Source organism: Mustela putorius, unplaced genomic scaffold, assembly GCF_011764305.1.
Source record: "Mustela putorius furo isolate JIRA1106 unplaced genomic scaffold, ASM1176430v1.1 tig00000179_pilon_pilon_pilon, whole genome shotgun sequence".
NCBI lineage: Eukaryota > Metazoa > Chordata > Mammalia > Carnivora > Mustelidae > Mustela > Mustela putorius.
The window spans coordinates 11,231,631-11,250,019 of NW_025421305.1; the positions used below are offsets into that span (position 1 = coordinate 11,231,631).

General features: G+C 39.2%; 1 long non-coding RNA gene across 2 annotated transcripts in view; it reads left to right on the top strand.

The window, feature by feature from the left end:
* The window catches only part of LOC101675835, a 29,553-nt gene extending 11,400 nt beyond the window's left edge, over positions 1-18,153 (top strand). For both annotated transcript variants that reach the window (XR_199948.3, XR_001180644.2), the window contains exon 4: positions 15,981-18,153. This is a non-coding gene — a long non-coding RNA (uncharacterized LOC101675835). The remainder of the gene's footprint in view (positions 1-15,980) is intronic.
* Positions 18,154-18,389: the final 236 nt, after the last annotated feature.

Below are 18,389 nucleotides of genomic sequence, written 5' to 3' on the forward strand. Positions count from 1 at the left end.
TGGACTTTGGCAAGTTAATACTATCTCTGCAGCAAAAGAATAATAAAAGAACATATAACTAATAGAGGGAGGAAATTGGAATATTGACGATAATAAAATCAACCCAAAAGATGACAGGAAATGAGAGAAAAGAGAACATAGAGCAGGAGAAACAAATAGAAAGCAAACATTATGATGGTAGATATAAACCAAAACATATCAATAATTATATTAAATGTAAGTAAAGTAAATGTTCTAATTAAAATACAAAAATTGTCAAACTGGGTAAGAAAACAGAATTCAATTGCATGCTACTTACAAGAAGCACATCAAGATATAAGGATATGGAAGAGTTGAGAGTAAGAGGAGGAAACACAGTATGCTATGCAAATATTTTCAAGGAATAATTCTAGCTGTCATGAGGGTAATAAATAAGAACTGTGGACATGAAAGGCAACTTGACAGGAGCATGAGATTTATTTCAAGTGGGAAGTAACAGAGGTCAAGGTATTGTAATAGCTCAGATGTGTGATGAGGTACACTTAGGGGTACTAAGCACTACAGAAAGACTACAAATGTAGAAGAAAAGAATGTATTCCTAAAAATGCTGGGTCCAAGAATTAAAATCTCCCCTACTATATTTCTCCCTTTGTTACCTATATGTTATTATTAAGGTCACACTAAGAACAAAAGAGTCCTGACAAAAAGACAGAGCTCTCCCAAGACATAAAAAGGGCCCCAGAGGATGTAAGAAACCCTAGGTGAGAGGCCACCCGCACTTCACTTTACTATTCGAATTTGCCATAGACCGCATTCATTGTAGTGCTGTTCTTGCCATGCTCCTCTAAAAAGTCAAATTTTAACCCAAGGATATTCTTTCTGAAAGACCTGTATTTTTCAGCTTCAGCAATAGTGGCTGAAGATCAAGATCAAGATCCTTGAAATAACTGGATTATTCTTTAATACCCATTGTTCCTAATTCCAGCAACATGAATATTAATATCCATGGTGAATGTTTAGCTCCCAATTGCCAGCACAGAATGGAGAGTATATAGTCATTAATAAGATAGTCATCAGTTGGCAGAAGAGCAAGAGGAATAAAGAAGTTCTTTATATATTCTGTTCATTTTCTGGGCACATTATTAGGAATGTCAAATTGACTAGTTGATGACATCTTTATTAGCTCATTTTTTACATAACCTAGAGGGAATCATATGTGACATGTGCATAGATGTTTTATGCATTATTCTGTAGTGATACTGCTTGCTTATCCTTCCATTATGAACACCAGTATCTTGGTTGCAAAGTTATTTAGGGTAGGTTAATTCAGATGCCTCTCAACTAAACAACATATAAAGGAATTCTTGAGTTAGGGCTTGAGAAAGAGCTATGAGTTGAGAAGAGAACCCAAATTATAGAATGAACAAGGCTCGACTAACTTATGTATAAATATACTTTAAGGAAACCATAATAAAAATATACCCTGCAAGAGTTTTGGTGAAATACCCCATATATTTCATTAATTATTTCAATTAGAGAATTCTTGGTTAATAAATAACAGAAAACCCTGATTACCTGGCTTGGGAGCTTCCCTCTACTTGATGGAGTGCTGCCCGATTTCCTGAGCCAATTAATAAAGCCAATCAGATTTTCAATAAATTAATAAATAAACTGGCTTAAACATAAAGAAACATTATTTCACATGAATGGAAGTCCAAAGTAGGGAAAGAGTCAAGATGAGTTTATCAATAATTCAACAATGTCATCAAATTCTGAAGTTCTTTCCATTCACCCACTCTGTCATTTTCAGCAGATGTTTTCTTATTGGGTCACAAGCCCCTTTCCTAAGCCAGTTATTGGCAAGGTGAATGGAATCACTGCAGTTAGCCAGGATTGATCATCTGGTGTGCGGGAAAGATAGTGAGAAGTCCACTGTAATGAACTGGGCCAGGGCCCTATTGACGGAGGAGGCTGTTTCTCACCTCATCTTGTCCATGTCCTATGCTTCTTCTGCCCCTCAACTCTGTCACTCCTGCTCCTCTGTCCACTCCAAACTGGGCCAGGCTGAAGCGTTTTTGTTCCAATGTGATGCCTATAGAACATTCTTATTCATTTAATTTCCTCGTCTGCAGTTATTAAAAGTACAGATTTTACGACCAACTGGTGGTTGCCAAAGGGGAGGTAGGTGAACAGAGCAAGGGGATTAAGAGTACATTTATTGTGATGAGCACTGGGCAATGTATAGAATTGTTAAATCATTACATTGTACATTTGAAATTAATATAATACTGTAAGTTATTACTTCAATTAAAAAATACAGGTTTTATATGAAAGGATATTCATCAGTCTCATGCCTGTACCTTGTTGCTTCTGTTCCTATAATCTGTTAAGATTTGCGCAGAATTATACCTCAAGGAAGGGGAACTCTTTCACCTTCTCTTTAAAAACAGGCCTATGCTATCTACATTTAAAAATAAAATTTTCTTTTTCTTTCTTTGTGGAAGAAAGGATAGGTGCCTTCTCAAGGATATTGCATTATCCCCGAAAATATGTTCCCTGTGTTTATTATTGTTATTATTATTATTATTTTGGTAAACCACTTGCAAAGGTACTCTTTGGCCTCAGTAAATACAGCTACAACTAACCAGTGGCTGCCTCATAGAGGTTGTGTTGTTTAACTGCTTTATGTCCACTTAGGTGTGGATTTTAAAGACAAAGTGGTTATATTTCTTATATAATCTTATATATTCTTATATAATCTTATATAATTATAATTTATTGCCTTAATAAATTATAATTTATTGTCTTAATAAATTATAATCATATAAGATTATCAAACTATATGACTTGAAGGCAGGTAGGCCAAATTATACTTATTTTTCATTTAATTATGAATAAAGTTTTCTTAGAAATAGAAAAATAATCATTTTGGGGATGCCTGGGTGGCTCAGTTGGTTAAGTGTCTGCCTTCTGCTCAGCTGGGAGTCCGCTTCTCCCTCTGCCTGCCGCTCCTTCTGCTTGCATGCTTTCTTTCTCTCCGACAAATAAATAAAATATTTTATAAAATAATCATTTTTTTTACTTTAGTAAATAATGAAAATAATTTTTATCTCGGCAAATAAGATGAAACTTGACAGTGTTCTCATATTTTGTATTTTACTTTATATATGATGCTGCACCTATAAGAAATTAATGAGAATTTTTCTCATGTTATTAATGTAGAATATAATGCCTCTCAACCTCCTCAAGGAAACAGATTTCCCCCAAAATGCTTCATGGTGTGAACTGAGATCTGAAGACAGGCAGAAAAGCTTCTAGATTCAGAATAGGTCAGGAGAGTTTCCTTTTTATTGTCCCTTTCCACTTCTACTGCCTGTAGTCATTATTCCTGTTCCATTGTCCCCTTCTGGAAAGCAGAAAAAACACTGCTTCCCCATAGGCCCTCAGGGAGACTAGGTTTAATTAAAGTCTGAAAAATACATTTGAAAACGAGGACTATTAAACCAGAAATAATTTATGAAGTGTTTGACCCCAATCTGCGTATTACCAGTAGTTGAAAGAGAGAAGATAAAAGTAGAATAAGAAAAAGAAAGAAATCAGGGAAATATTAAACCTAATGATCAGTTACCAAGTGCCATCAGGGGTGGGGTTTCCTGGGCACCACTTGGTGGGAAGGGATGTGAGGCTCTGTTGGCCATTCATTAGCTGTTGTTCTGGAAAACTCAAATTAAACATTATAGATGTACAGGGTCATCACATGTAATTGAGTGAGTCCTGCATAGACCAGCAATAAAATCATCCTGAACAAAAAGATTTGCACTCATGTCACGTGCATGTACAAGGCAGCATTCCACGCCACTCAGCCACTTGAGGGAGGCTAAGGAAGTAGTCATCTCCCATCGTGGGCCATGTCTCTAGAAAGATCTATGTCTTCTTGTTCTCCTCTATCTGAGATGCTACACGCCATTTCTTGGAAATTTGTTTCTTGTGCCATTGTCTATTTTTGTTTTTTCTTTGATTTTCTAATTCTGTACAGAAGTTAAGCCTCAGAATTAATTTATCAAGCATGATATCCATTAGTGGGATTACCACTTGAGAACTGCCCAATTTCTCAGTAGATTCATCAATCTGTTAATTGAAGAGTTGGCAACCATTGTATTTGAAGTCACTGTAGTACGGAACCCAAGGAAGATGCCATTATCAGATGAAATTTTCCAACCACAGAGGCTGATATTCAGTGTTATTTTCATGTTGGTTGTTGGTTGCCAGTGCATACTGAGGGTCCTGGAAATTTGGTTTATGGGTCCTATTTAGGATTTGACCTTTTTAAAAAATTATTTATTTTAGAGACACAGAGAGAGAGAAAGAGAGAGAGCGGGGATGGGGAGGAACAGGGGGAGGGGGAGAAACAGAGGGAGAGGGACAAAGAGACCCCTCACTGAGCGTGAGGCTGACACAGGGCTTGATCCCATAACCCCTGAGATCATGACCTGAGCCAAAGTCGAGAGTCAAATGTTCAACTGACTGAGCCACCCAGGCACCCCTGGATTTTACCTTAAGAACAGTCACAATCTATGACTGGCAATTTCTCATTGGCAATATATCCTTGTCTGCTATCCAGGACTTAATATAAATTGACAAAGATATTAATAAGCAAGAAAGTAATTAGATGTAAAGGGAAATCATGGGCTAATACATAGTTTAGAAGAAATTATCCAAAACAGAGATTGCCCTGTGTTCTAATTGTTCCTGAAATGTCCTGAAGTTGAAATTGAAACTAAAGTGAAAGTTTAGAAGTCCTTCGCTCTACTAAATATCTTCTACTTTATCTTATTTTAAAGCCAAGGGAATTGGGGATTTCAAAACTCAACCTGAGGGTTTTTACTATTCTGTTTTACATTAAAACGCTCTCATCTCTTCCTTTACTATTGATACCTAAAAAGCAGATACAGCTCACATGAAACAGCCCTTTGTGAATTATTTACCCTGTGAGGAAATATTCCTAGTCTACACAGATGTACACCTTATAGCAACTGATTTAGTACCATATGCCTTAGGGACATTCATAAAGTGTCGGCAAATGTCAACAAAACATCCATGGTAAGGATAATAAATGACAAAATGCTGTTAAACTTGTATAAGATTCTGGAGGGTCTATCTGATCTCACCTTAGAATGATGGTTAGAAGAAAGATGATATTATCCCTCCTCTTTAAATCTGCAGAAGAAATCTTATAAGATGATTTATAAAGTTTTGAAATCTTGTGAGCATTTTAGGGAAGCAAGAGCCATTAACATTATTCCCATATTACTATTTACTTCCCATAAACACCAGAGACCAAAAGTCTCTAAAAGGCTAGATAAGAACCAAGAAAGTACCATAGGGCACAGATGTCACCAGAGAGATGTTAGTGAGTCTCATAAAAACACAACATTGATTTCTGTCCAAGGAACCTTTCTAACTATGACTGTGAATTCGAAAATAATTGTAGAGTCGACAGAGAGTATTAATTGTCCAAGTTAATTAGCTGAATTTTCTCTGGTTTAACCCTTATTTTTTAGGCTAGAACATGTTTATCTTTATATCCTAATGAAGTCTCTCTAATGAAATCACTGCCTCTAACAAATTACTTACAAAATCGAAGACTTTATTCTAAAAAACAACAAGCACATGGCTCCTGGGTTTTCCCCACTTAAACTGTGCCACACGAAAGAGAAAAGAGTATCTCCTGGTTTACAAAATACATTGTTCCTGTTCCCCAGGAAAAAAACGAAGCTGGAAATACTCAGTGTTAGGAACAGCGAGAATCTGTGTGTAAGTGAGACACAAAAATTCTGGCTTGTTTTTCCACTTGCAAATTGTGACTTATCTCACAAGATACCCTGCCGGTCTCCCTGGCTCAATCAAATGTGGTTCTTTCCACTTGTTCAGATATAGTGGCATAAGCTTAAGGCCTGGAAGTGCCAAACAGGAACCATAGCAACCTCGAGTGATGACAAGATTAACACATCTTGAGCAAAAATGGAACTCCTCCTTTCGGCTTTTAGCCCCTAGAGGAAATATTTACATCTTGGATTTCGATCCTATGAATGCAAATATTGTCTAGTTATTTACAGGGTGTAACACATTGCATTTCCATTGTTATCTCAACCAAAATAGGTCGGTGACAAGGAAAACAAACAGTTGCAGGGAGGCAGGCAAGAGCGCTGCTCCTTTCAGGAAGGACGAGATGGCCTGGCCCAAGCTTCCAGTTTGTCTAGAAGAGGAATATGACAGGAGGTCAGAAAAGCAGATGGGAGAGATAACGGAGAGGCTTGAATGTCAGCCTGATCAAGGCAAAAAACATTAGTGAGAGTTTATACAATACTGGTTGGGGGGCGGTGCTTCAGTCATAATGCTGAGACTTGACATGGGTTCTTTTCTTCATTCTTCACAATGAGGGCTGTGGATCAGTCGCTTTGCACCGTTACCATGAGAACTATTATCCCCTTCCACAGAGTTTGGAGAACTTAGATAATGTGCCCAAGATTACACAGCTGGGACGTGGCCAAGCTGGTTTTAGAATCCAGGTCACTCTAACTCCCTAAGGTGAGCTCTTGAACCGCCAAGAGTTTGGGTTTTATCCGACAGGTTCGGGAGTCTAAAAAAATGTCAAAATTATGCATGCCAGAAGGATCAAACAATTCAGCAAAACTTATTATGAAAAACAACTATCTTCTCTCCTTGTCCCCACCATATTTTTTTTTTCCTCCCAGAGACAATTTTAATTCTAATTCTTTCTCTTTTTAAATTCACATCTGGGGGCATCTAGGTGGCCCAGTCTGTTAAGTGGCTGCCTTCCGGTCAAGCCATGATCTCTGAGTCCTGGGATCAAGCCCCATCTGGGGCTCCCTGCTCAGTGGGGAGTCTGCGTCTCCCTCTCCCTCTGTAGCTCCCCCAGCTTGTGTTATCGCTCTGTCAAATAAACATTAAAAAAAAAAAAAAAGAAAGAAAGAAAAGAAAATTTTCAAAAAAACCAAGTTCACCTCTTAATCTTTAAATAACATTACTGGACTGCAACTGAAGTATCTACTTTTTCTTGATTGTTTTTAGTATCAATTATTATCTATTTGTATTATGCAAGGTAAGGATTTAGCTGTCTTCCTCCACTTCCCTGCCTGCATCACACACATACATCCTCCATGCGAACATGTGATTTCATTAAGCCACAGATTTATCTTGTTTTCACTAGGTAAATACTATTTATAATCAAACCAAGTGGTACTAACTAATATTATTACTTTTCCTGTCTTCAATGACCTTTTACTTTTCCTGGATATAATATATTTATTTTTAATTGTTTAGTTTTGTGCCCCCAAACAGTCCCCAAGAGGTGTAACTCTCTTAATACATCCAAATACACTAGGTGCGATAATTGATTTCATACTCTTGGAGACAACTTGTCTCAGGATCCTCTGATCTTATTTCATTTGGACTGACTGCTCTCTCCATCCCCGATGTGTCCTGGGATCTCCCTTCATCCTGCCACGTATTCTCTTCGCCTGTCTCTTTCTCTCTCTTTTTTAAAGATTTTACTTACTTGTCAGAGAGAGCTCACATGAGCAGGGGGAATGGCAGGCAGAGGGAGAAGCAGGCTTCCCGCTGAGGAGGGAGCCCCACTCGGGACTCGATCCCAGAACCCTGGGATCATGACCTGAGCCGAAGGCAGATGCTTAACTGACTGAGCCACCCAGGTGTCCCTGCCTATCTCTTTAGTTAGAGTCCCGGATTCCCAAATCTCTTCTCCTCTTCTTTGTTTACTCCTTTTCCTGGAGAAGTAGATCCTTTACAACTTGCTGAGAAAAAGTGGTTAGAAAGTGAGCGTTAGAAAACTTTTATTTACAAAAACTTCATTTTCTACCATTACGTTTGCTAGCTTTGGTTGGAAATAGAATTCTGGGTAAAAAATATCATGTGTCCTCACAGTTTTGAAGGCATCATTTCATTGCCCTCAGCTGATGCCATCGAGAAGCCTGAAGTCAGTCTGATTCTTGATCATTTGTATATAAATCTATCCATCCCACTCACCCAAGGTTTTACTGTCTTATCTTTGATTCCTTAAATTTCATGATGAAATTACTTGGTATGGATATTCATCTGCTGGGCTGGGAACTTGGTAAAGGTTTTCAATCTGAAAACTCATAACCTTTAATGCTCAGAAATGTTTTTGAATTATTTCTTTGGTAACTTCCCCTCCTCCATTTTCTGTTTTCCTTCTGGAAATCTTATTTAGACTTGATCCTCCTAAAATGACCTCTTTTTCCCCTTTGTCAATTTTCCATCTCTTGCCATTTAGTTTTACTTTCTTAGAGATTGCTTCAACTTTATCTCATAACCTTCTTACTGAGCTTTCAATTTATGTTATAATTTTGATAATTTCAAGGAGCTCCTTTTTGTCCTCTGAAACCTTTCTCCCTCCCAATAGTTTTTCTTGTTACATGGTCACATTACTGTCTTTTATCTCCCCGAGAATCTTAATTATAGTTATTTTGTTGTTTCCTTCTCCCTAAACTGTTTTTGTTTCCTCTAAAGGACTTTGCTCAGATGTCTACTGATTCTTGATTAACTGTTCTTTCTTTAGCATGGAGTGTTTAGACAATCCTTTTATTTTTATTTTATTACTATTTTTCTTAAGTAATCTCCCACCCAACCTGGGTGGTATTCGGGCAATACGGTTGAGCAGTTTCACTGGGGAGTGCAAGGGCTAAATTTTATGTGTCACCTTGGCTAGGCTTAGCTTGGCCCAGTTGTTTGGTCAAATACTACTCTAGATATTGCTGTGAAGTCATTTCATAGATGCGATTATCATCTACCATCAACTGACTTTACAGGACATTATCCTGAATAATGTGGGTGGACCTTATCCAATAGGTTAAGAGGCCTATAGAGCAAAAAGCTTCCCAGAGAAAAAAAATTCTGCCTCCAGACTATAACAAAGAAATCCTGCCTTAGTTTCCAACCTATTGGCTTGTCCTACAGATTTTAGAATCAAGATCATGACATCAACTCTTGCCTGAGTGGCCAGCCTACTGGACTGTCCCATGGATGTAGCATTTCCTGGCCCCCTACAATTGCATGAGCCAATTCCTTAAAATAAATCTCTTAATATAAATATACATATATCCTATTGATTCTGTTTCTATGGAGATCCCTGACTGGCACAGGGAGCCTCTGTTGTCTGTATATTTAGGCTTTGCCTTTTGGGCTAATCAGATTTCTTTAAAAAGACCGTTATGGTCTCTTGACTAAAATGGCAGACTGACTACCAGTAGGATGAGAAGCTGTAGGATTTTTCTCAGTCCTCTGATTTCATTGTAGTACCCCAAACTTAAACTGTAACAAAACTCTGTTTTGTCTTCTCCCAAGAATAAAAACCCATGTCCTGAAAAATTATGACCTTCATATGGAGGAAGAGAAGACATTATCACCTGAATCTCTGAGTCCGTCCATTTCCCATATTAACTTAGAAGTTCTTGAATATAGATTCTATATTTTAGAAGTTATTACCCTATCAATTAATAAAAAGGTTTGATGAGTTTTGGCAGAATTTCTGTTCTATTTTGGCTGCTGTAAGAAAATAGCACCCATTTCCCTCATTCTCAACCCTCACTGTCACAAAAATAGAACCCATCAGTTGTCCCCCCAAACCTCTTCATTACTTCTCCTAAATTCGTAGAGGTCTCTCAGTCATTCTGTCCCAAGCTCAACAATGCACGGATTCTTCTTTCTTCCCTTTTATCAGTTGGTCAACAAATTTCTTCCTTTCCCTTTTTTAAAGGTTTGGCTCTTTCTTTTCATTCTCTTTGCCACAATCATATTTTAGACCTTTGATTTTTCTCCCTCTTGGAGTCTCCTGTGCTCTCCTGACTCCATGACTTACATTTCTGACCCTCTGAATTTCCTGCACTTTAAAGATGATCTTAGCTTCTCAAAATAATGTTTTTACCATGCTGCTCTCCTTTGAAAATACTTCTGTATTAATTTCTATTTTAAAATGATGAGCGGAGCACACATTTACTTCAATTTCTTTCCTAAGCCCCTTGAAAAGGATAGCCAAAAAACCAAACAAAAAAGTTTAAAAATAAATAAATGTAAAAGAGGCACACATCCGTGAGGACAAACATCGTCAACATTCTGAAAACTGTAAAGCAGATGGATGAGTGATAACTGTAGATATGTGAAAAGTGAATCCCAAACCAGCAGGGAGAGAAGTCTGGAAGTGACCTGATTTATACCAGGGCATCTCGGAAATGCTTAGGGATCCCTTAGCCTTCCTGTTGGCAAGAGCTGGTTCCAAGGCTCACAGTCAGGCTTGTGGGGGGAGGGGAATAACCTACTGAGGAACAACACTGAGTTGGTTCTCAAGAGCTGGAACTCCAGCATGTCGAGGGTTCCACTTACACCTGTAAGGACTTTAGCACCTGGAGTTGGTTATATTAAAGCCCTATGGAGCTACTCTAGGGTGTCTAGCAGGATTTCTGCAAGATGCCTCCTTGGCTTCCATTGCAATCTTACTTTTTTGGCTCTTGCATCTCTATCTGGCCTTGTTCCAGCAAATAGGCCATCCTGGTCTGATACACTTCACCTTCCCAGCTTCTGTCTTTAAAGCTTGCCAACTGAAAAGTAAAAAAAAGTAAAAAAACAAAACAAAAGCTTGCCAACTGCCCATTCTGAGGTAGCCCCAACTTGCCTCCCTCCTCTTTGCGCCTCTTCACCATTTTTGGACACGTGGGTATGGGAGTGTTGACAATACTAACTCCATCTTTGGCCTTCCATCTTGTTCATGTCCACCAAATGACCTCCCTTGGGGCTATGCATTCTAGGCCCCTTGGAGATTAATGTATGCCCTGACCTAAAGGAAGGTTTGCTCTCATCTTCCCTCTGGTGCACAGATGGTCCCACTTTAGACATCTACCTTTGACCTCACCACACTGACCTCCGACCTCTCCCTCAGTCTATAAAATCTGTGGATTAAGGTCCAGACTTTGAGGAAGATAGCTGTATAACACTTGGATTGTTGTCCACCTGATCCTTGCTATAAGTTAACCTGAATAAAGCTCTATAAATGCTATGGAGTAGCTTGTTTCTTTTTCTGTCTCCATCTTCTTGGTCTGAAAGACACTTGACCGTCCTTCCTCTACCTTCATAACAATGGGCCACAACAGAAGTCCACTTAGGTGAGGGGGAGTCAAGGAGGGACTCCCTGTTTTCAGCAAAGTGAGTAGTGTTTGAGGAGCATTGAAAAGCTGTCAATTAACCAAAAGTGGCAGGCAGGAAGTGAGACAGATTTTAAATATTACTAAGCAGTGTAAGCATTCAGGCAGTCTGACAACTAAATTTATAGCGGGCTCTAATTAATCGGTTCTGCATTTATCATCCGGGGATAAGATTGGAGAAAGCAGGCAGGATGATCCACAAAATCCCATATATATGAAAAAAGTTACATGAAAAAAATCACTTAAATGTTAATGATGGTTATCTCAAGGATGGGATTTCAGGTGATTTTATTGTTGTTGTTTTTCACTTTCTTCTTTATACTTTTATGTATTCTTTAAATATTTTAAGTAGGCAAATATTAGGGACACCTGGGTGGCTCAGTCAGTTAAGTACCTGCCTTTGACTCAGGTCATGACCCTAGAGTCCTGGGATTGAGTCCCTGCTCAGTGAGGAGCCTGTTTCTCCCTCTGCCTGCAGCTCCTCCTGCTTGTGTGCTCTCTCTCTCTCTCTCTATCTCTCTCTGGCAAATAAATAAATAAAATCTTTTTTTAAAAAATAGGCAAATACTGTGTATAATTAGGAAAACAAGCCGCTTCAATTGAGAGATCAAAAAAAAGTTTCTTAATAGGGAAAGAGGAAAAAAAGGAATACAGGACTTACAGGAGGCACAATGAGTAGTACTTCAAGGCATCAGTGATGCCAAAAAAAAAAAAAAAAAAAAAGGAAAATGGGAGTAAAGGTAAGATTGGATTACACTGTATAGACAATCAAATATCAGCAAAGAGAATTGGTGGACTGAAAACTTTGGCAGACTGTCTGTCCCAGTCAGGGCAGCCAGTAGGCTACATGACATGTTATGTTAACTAAAAAAAAAAAAAAAAAATTACTTCAACCACTACTCAACCCCTTGGTCTGACACGTTTGTGCAGTGCATGACCTCCACAACTGTACCAGATGGTCCTGATTCCAGTGAGGAAAACAGGAAATCTGGCAAAATGACGATAGAGATATTGAGAGATATTGAGAATTAGCTCAATATGATGATGATGTTCAAAGAATTAAAATGAAGTTCTGAGAAGACAGTGTTTAAAATGGCTTATTCTAGGGACTCCTCAGTGGCTCAGTTAAGTGCCTTGAGCTCAGGCTTCTCCCTCTCCCTGCCTGCCGCTACTCCTGCCTGTGCTCTCTCTCTGTCAAATAAATAAGTAAAATCTTTAAAAAATTAAAGAAAATTTAAAAATAAAATGGCTTAGTCTTGGGGCACCTGGCTGTTTCCATCATTATGGCTCATTCACCCAGGTCCTATGCCTCAGATGAGAGGGCTGGAAGAGTTGGCAGCTGGCCAGTATCACACTCTACACAAGTGGTTCATGTAGTTGCATTTCTTACATGACTGCTGGTTTCCTCCAGAGAGGGTGTCCCATGAGGGAGCATGCCCACCAGTATAAACAGAAACTCTAAGACTTCTTATGAAAGTCTTGAATGTCACATGGTGCCACTTTTTTGGGTAGTTATTATTTTTAAAAATTTTATTTATTAATTTTTGAGAGAGAGAGGGAGAGAGAGCACAGGAGCAGGAGTAGAGGCAGAGGGAGAGGGAGAAGCAGACTCTCACTGAGCAGGGATCCCAATGCAGGACTCCATCCCAGGACCCTGGGATCATGACCTGAACTGAAGGCAGAGGCTTAACCCACTGAGCCACCCAGGCGCCCCAGATACTGTGTTTTGTAAGAAATATACGTGGCCATTCAGATGACCAAAAAAATTTCTCATATATATTTGATCTTTGTTTATGGTTCCTGAGTCACAGCTCCTAAAGCCCTTCGAATTTCCTGTGATAAGAGGGAGCCAAGTGTCTTTTGTTATGTTAATGAAGTGACAGTTGGAAAGCCTTTAGATAAGCTAAGGACAGGGTGGGTTGCCTGTAGAACCAACCACATGATCAGAGATTAGTGGGTTAATCTCACCCACAGTCCTACATCTGGGCTGGGTGTTAAGAGTTGCTGGAGATTGAATCCATCAATGACCAACTATTTAACCAATCATACCTATGTAATGAGGCCTCCATTAAAACCTGAAGGATGAAATTCAGAGAGCTTCCAGGTTGGTAAACACATGGAGATTTGGGGACAATGGAGAGGGCATGGAAGCTCCACATCCCTTCCCACATACCTTGCCCTCTGCATCTCTTCCATCTGGCTGTTTCTGAGTCCTATCCTTTTATAATATACTGGTCATCTGGTAGGTAAAATGTTTCTTTGTGTTTTGTGTTTTGTGAACTGTGCTAGCAAATTAATCAGACCTGAGGAAAGGGCCATGGGAGCTTCTGATCTATGGCCAGTCAGAATCACTGGTGACAATCTGGGCTTTGACAAGCAACTGCAGTGGATGGAGACAGTGTTGTAGGACTGAGCCCTTAACCTGTGGACTCTGCTGCTGTCTCCAAGTAGATGCTATTAAGAACTGAGTTGAATTCTCAAACACCCTGCTGGTGTCTAAAAATTGCCTGGGCCTGTGTTGGAAAGACCCTTTCCCCTACCTCCATCCCCCGTGCTGGAATTGGGTCCAGGAACCCAAAGTTGGACCGTAATATTCTGTAAAAATTAGGATTGCTTTTAGCTGCAAGTAATAGAACGCCTAGTTAAAAGTGGCTCAAAAGAACAGGTGTTTCTTGTTTTCTATGTAGGAAGTGTGGTGGTGGTTCAGGGCTTAGCTCAGCACCCCAGCAACAACAAAGCCTCTGTCTGTGGTTTTCTTGGTTCTTCACTTATCTCATCACAGTTGCGGGATGCCTGTGGCACCTCCAGATATCACATCCACATTCAAAACAAGTAGGAAGAGAAAGGGACAAGTGGTATAGTCAAGTCAATTTCCTTTTATAGGAAGGAAAAAGACTTTACAGAATTTCTACCTACCTCAGAGTTCTACTTAGATCTCATTGGCCAAATCTGGAGTACATGGCCAAACTTGCTAAAAGAGAGGGTAGGAAAGCTGAAATAACATTGTCATGTGTGTGTGGAAAAATCTTGATCCATTGCTCTGCCTGGGGACATTACTGTCCTGAATAAAACTGGAATTCTATCAGCAAAGAAGAGGTTGGGTAAGCAAGTAAGAATTTGCTTTATCCTCTGCAGTGGAGGCATCGGTCACATACCTAACCTGTCCAGTGGCAGAGGAAGAAGTTCTAAGGTCTGCTGCATTGCTCCTCAGAGTCATCCCACTAATAAACAATTATTGAGTCAGACCATTTTCCTGCATGGTGCTAGACACTAGATTCTGGGAAAAACATCTGAACTGAAATAGTGCCTGTATACAGTGCCTAGCAAAGTGCAAATATTTGTTTCGTAATGTGTGATCAAAGCAACTCTGCTATAATTATATAAAGCCATGAAAAAACATTATAGTATGAACAGAGTATTTTCCCCTTTTACGTTTAAGAAATAACTCTGCATTCTCTATTACAGTCTATCACGTGCCAGAATCTAGAGCAGCCACATCCAGCAGAACTTTCTGCAAAGACAAAAATGTGTCCTATATTTTGTGCTGTCCAATATGGTAGCCACTAACTATATGCAGCTTTTGAGCACATGAAATGGGACAAGTGCAATGGAGAAACTGTATTTTAAACTTTTATTTAATTTTTAATTAATAAAATTTAAATTTAGGGGTGCCTGGGTGGCTCAGTGGGTTAAAGCCTCTGCCTTTGGCTTGGGTCATGATCCCAGGGTCCTGGGATGGAGCCCCACATTGGGCTCTTTGCTTAGCGGGGGAGCCTGCTTCCCCTCCCTATCTTTGCCTGCCTCTCTGCCTACTTGTGATCTCTGTCTGTCAAATAAATAAATAATCTTTAAAAAAAATTTTAAAAATAAAACTTATTAAAAAATTAAAAAATAAAATATAAATTTAAGTAGCCACATGTGCCCAGTGGCTACTTGCTACTGAATCAGACAGTGCAATTTAAAGGGCTTGAGTGTTATTAGTTCTGTAAGTAAAATAAGTAATATTAGTAAAAAGAATCTGATGTGAATCCATTTCCTTCACTTGCATGGTTAGTGGGACAAACTGAGATCACCTTAATTCTTTCCTCTAATATTCTCAACATACATGCATGATTGCTTTTCAAATGAAATTATTTTATCCAACCTTTCAAGCTGAAAATTAATTACTTACAGATGACAAAAGTAGGTAACTAAGATCTGACAAGAAACATGAATCTGGCTTACGCATTTTTCACTTATATGAAATTGTAATTGTTTTTATATGATTGTATCTGGATTCCAATACAGCTGTTAGTCCCTGTGTGGGAAAGATTATCTTCCATTTGCACTAAACATACACACCGATTCTCCATCAACATTGCTAAGTTCCTCCTGAATGATGCTTGCTCTCACCATCTACATTTGGTACTAAGTACTTGGTAAAATTTATTGACCAGCCATCTAAATATTGTTTTTTTCCTTCTAAATGTAGGGATACTTCATCTCCCCAATTTTCAACCATAAGCTTCCTGTAGGCAAGGTACATTTCAGATTTTGATGGAAAAAAAAACCATGGACTTAGAGTCAGGTTATGGAAATTTGGATAATCTTTTTTAAGCCTCAGATTTTTTTCATCTGTGAAATAGGAATAATAAATACTGATTTCATGGAGTTTTTGTGGGCATGAAATAGTGCATGTGAAGTTCCTGGTGAATGCCAAAGCACCATGCCACCCCTTCATACTCTATTTCTTTGTGTCTTTTACAGCCAAACCACAGGAAAAGCTAACTGAATATTCATTGACTGAGTGATGAATGGATACAGAAGACAGATAAATTATAGTTTTCAATGATTTTTTTTAACAAGCAAGTATCTGAGGTGGCCAGGGCCACTCATATGCACAGGTCCTGTGGTTTCTTTACCAATTTCATGGCCTCTATCCCTGACAAGATGATGACAAGCCTGGATGAGCTTCTAAAGGGTGTGTCTGGTAGATTACCCACAAGCAGCAGAAGACCTGTCTTCCTTAAGGTTTAAGCAGGAACTTGCTTACGACGTCCATCACTAGGACTCTATAGAGGGGGCAGGCCCAGCTTAGCTTACCACAGTGGTGCTGGGATGGCCAGTGTCTCCTCCCCTGACCCCCAGGGATCACAGCAGCTCTAGGCCTCATGTGTAGGTATCAAGATGTCCAGCAAAGGAAAGAATAATGTCCTCTTGTGCAACTTTTTTATTTTTAACTAAAGAGGAAAAACTTTTCCAGAGTGTCTGCAGCAGACTTACCCTCAGGTAAGGACTAAATCAAGGCACCAATGCCTAAGCCTGTTACTGGCAGAGAGAAGACTATTGTGATCGCCTCTGATTGATGTTTCAGGCCCTAGAGCTGCAGAGCAAACACCAGAAGGGGTATGGGGTGAGACTGGCTCTTGGGTAGACAATGCACAATGTCTACCACAGAGTGACACCCATTATTCTTTGCTAGCCATGATGAACCTTGACCTTACACTGATGGGGCTCCATCAGACATGGGAAAGCAGCTCTTACCTTTATCCAGACCTATGGGTGTAATGGGCAGAGGAGAAGAGTTTGTACATCTTACCTCTTAGCTTCCATTGTGCTTCCCGGGAGGAAGGAGTTCTTGGCTTTAAGTCTACTTTCCAGCTTTTCTGGGTCTCGGCAAAGAAAAGATGGAAGAGGGGAAGTTGGGGATTACTTGAGAACAAAGACACCTTATTATCATCACTGTCACCGTTGTCATTATCATCATTGTTGCTAGCATCATCAGGGGCCCTTGTGAGATTCCACTTGTGATGACACTACTCCCTGTTGGGTAATCACCTGGATCAACATGGCCTAAACCTTTGTTCTAAAGGTGCACATTTAACAGAGGACTTCTGCATGAAGGACCCACTCCCAAGAGGCTTTAGGGGTCTAGACATACCTATAGGGCAAGCTGTGAGTTCTGCTGAGTCCCTCCCATATCCCACCCACAACTCCATGGGTTGTGATCCTTTCCTTTCTCTCACACAGAGGAGGACACATAAGTGGCTCATGATACCAGAGCTGAAAGCTACTGCTTTGGTATTTACAACCCGAAAGAATAATACAGATAAAAATTCTGGCAACATGCAGAGAGTAAGATTTTTTTTTTAAGTGAATAGAACCATTGAGCAGTTGCATTATGAGTTGGTCATAGACAGATGTCTGTGAGGGAGAAAGAATGGAAGAATGGACAAATGTACAGTACCTTTTGGAATCTGAAAATGTCACTTCTCAAATAATTCCAGAAATGCCTATTTGTGAATATGTACTGCATGCTCTTAGACCGATTGATAATCTTTGGCATCAGGGATGAAGTCACTCCACAAATTGCTGGGTGTGTTTTTATATTAAAATCAACAAAATTCATTTCCCTACCACCACTGTACCTTACTCTTCTTGTTTCTTATTTAAGTAGAAGTTAGCGGGGGAGAGGGAAGAAAAGATTTTTCTTACCAAAAAGAAAAGATTCTTCTTACTGAAGAAAAGATTTGTCGTGTTGGCCCTATTAAAATGTCATATTTATCCATTTAAAAATTAGTATAGAATAGTAATAAGTATAGAATAACATTCTAAATAAAGTATAGAGTATAAAGTATTCTAAATAAGTATAGAATAACATTCATGGGTTTGATGCAATGCTCTTTGCACTGTATACAATTAATAAATCCTTAAAAATTGTAAATAATAAAATTAAAGCAAGTTTCTCCTTGGGGGTTAATTGGTATTGTTACAATAACTGTATTTGATATAACAATGTATTACAGGATTTTTTTCCCAAGGTGTCTTCACTCCCAGCTATACACACTGTACCACAAACAAAATAGGGAATAGGACTTCCTTAAAAATTGGAATGAAGGGACGCCTGGGTGGCTCAGTTGGTTAAGCAGCTGCCTTCAGCTTAGGTCATGATCCCAGCGTCCTGGGATCAAGTCTCACATTGGGCTCCCTGCTCAGTGGGGAGCCTGCTTCTCCCTCTGCCTCTGCCTGCCACTCTGTCTGCCTGTGCTCACTCTCTCTGACAAATAAATAAATAAAATCTTTAAAAAAAAAATTGGAATGGAAACAGAAAGTCAGTGCAATATGGAGGAAACACCTCATAAATAAAATTATTTTTATTCAGCTTGATTTTCTTTT